The following is a 2,500-nucleotide window of genomic DNA, read 5'->3' as shown; positions in this document are numbered from 1 at the left end:
TTACTGCGTTTGTAACGCATGAGGACTGAACCCAAAACCAAATAGTTGGGAAGCAACGTTTTTAACATACGGCCATTATTGCGCCTTCTCAGCAAGGTTGCTACATCTTCGTAATTAATAGCAAAGATGATGAGAAAAATAAGAAGTAGCAACAAATAAAATAAATGAATGAAATAAATATATAAATAAATAAGCAAATAATTCGAAATTCTATGTATTCTATCTGTGTGGAAATTGCTCATAAACATTGAAATTGGAAGGGGGATTTTGGCTTGATGCTATCGGATATTTTGATCAGGCGTTCCGCTTCGTTTAAGTTAATCTGTCAGTAGCCATAACAACTCAAAAACAAGAAAGAAGTTAAAAACAAAAACACAAACAAACTAGTGGGCGATGAGCTAGAGGAAGGGAGAGAATGATGGTTGCGAGAGTGAGTGAAAAAGAACGGAAGAAAGGAAGGTAAAATAAGAACCGTAAAATAATTACAGAAAAATAAGAGAAATCCAAAAGCAAGTCCAACAGTATATTAACGAACAGATGTAATAAATTTGGAAGGTTCAGGCGTTAAGATACTGGTCGATGGCTTCTCTTATTGAGTTATTTATAGCCGTAAATCTTAAGGTCGCTTGCTACTGAGTGAGATGATGGGTTTGCTGTTGTAGTTGCTGTTGTTGTTTTTAAGCTACTTGTTTTGTTTTATTTTGTAGATATCTTTAGATTTTTTTCTTCTGTTTCTTGTCTTTTGCTTCATTCGTACCGAATCTTATTCAGATTGCTATTTTCCATTTCATCTAGATTTTCGTCCTGACATTGCTTCTTTTTTTTATTTCTTAATATATATTTCTCGCTTTCTCCTTTGACAGCGAACTGGCAGAATCGTTACCACGCCGGACAAAATGTTTTGCGGCGTTTCTTTCGACTGTAATTCTGAGTTCAAACTCCACCGAGGTCGACTTTACCATTCAAAATTTCGGTGGACGATAAAATAAGTAACTGCTGAACGCTGTGATCGACGTAGTCGACTTGTCCCTTCCGGGAAATTACTGTCCTTAGGTCAAAATAGGTAACTATTATTATTACAATTATTACGTCACATTTAAACAAACTTACGTTTGTTTTTGAAGCGTTTAAATGTATTGTATAAAAAGTAGAAAAATATATATTTCTAATAATAATAATAATAATAATTATTATTATTATTATTATTATTATTATTATTATTATTATTATTATTATTACGGCGGTGAGCTGGCAGGAACTTTAGCGCGCTGGGAAAAATGCATAGCGATATTCCGTCTGTCATTACGTTCTGAGTTCAAATACCGACGAGATCGACTTTGCCTTTCATCATTTCGGGGTGGATAAATTATGTACCAGTTGCGTACTGGGGTCGATCTAATCGACTGGCCCCCCTCCCCCAAAATTTCGTGCATTGTGCCTATAGTAGAAAACATTATTATTATTATCATTGCCTTTGCACAGCTTCTAACGCTGGAGATGTACTACGGTGTCAGCTGTTCACTACGAGTGAACTAAGGTAACACCTCTTATTTTCCGAGCACCTTCCAGCGTATTCGAGCTGTTTCAAGCAGTGCTGTTTTGTGTAAGTGCTCCAGCCTTATTGCAGCCCCTTTTTGTTCCATGTACTTCTAGAGATTTTTACTCACTGTTCCCAGGGTTCCGACAATTATTGGTACTACATCTACCTTTTTCATCGAACACAACCGCTTAACTTCCCAAGATAACCTGTCATTATTATTATTATCATTATTATTATTATTATTATTATTATTATTATTATTATTATTATTATTATTATTATTATGATTATCATTTATGTGACAAACTGGCAGTATTGATAGCACTCCAGGCAATATGTAATCCGGCTTTCCGATTTCAATGGAAATGTCACCAAAGCCGACGTTGCGACTCATCAATTCGTCATCGATAAAATAACTAGATGTGGGGCATTCGTGCCGAGGCAATCGATTATACCGATTCGCCAAAAATTCAGGCCTTGTCCCTGTAGGAGTAATGCTTCGTTTATACGTTTATGTTACTGGTCGACTTTGCATGCATGTTTGAGAGCGCGTTTGCGTGCTTCTGTGTGTGTATATATATATGTGTGTGTGTGTGTGTATGTTCGTGTGTAAGGGTGTGAGGATGCGCGTGTGCGAGTGTGTTCTGTACTTTTAGATATATGAACAAGTAAGTGTACGGGTACATGGCATTAGTAGATGCACGTAACTAGACTAGCAGGCGGGAGGTGGAGAGAGAGAGAGAGAGAGGGAGAGAGAGAGAGAGAGGGAGAGAGACAGAGAGAGAGAGACAGAGAGAGAGAGAGAGAGAGAGAGAGAGAGAGAGAGAGTAGAGAATGTAAATTAATGTAAGATTAGGTTCATTGTCGAGTAATATAATAGGATATTAAGTAAAATATACGTGTATCCATATATACATACACACACACACATATATATATATATGTATGTATATATATATA

This window comes from Octopus bimaculoides, chromosome 25 (assembly GCF_001194135.2).
Source record: "Octopus bimaculoides isolate UCB-OBI-ISO-001 chromosome 25, ASM119413v2, whole genome shotgun sequence".
Classification (NCBI taxonomy): domain Eukaryota; kingdom Metazoa; phylum Mollusca; class Cephalopoda; order Octopoda; family Octopodidae; genus Octopus; species Octopus bimaculoides.
This window is presented reverse-complemented; position numbering follows the sequence as displayed.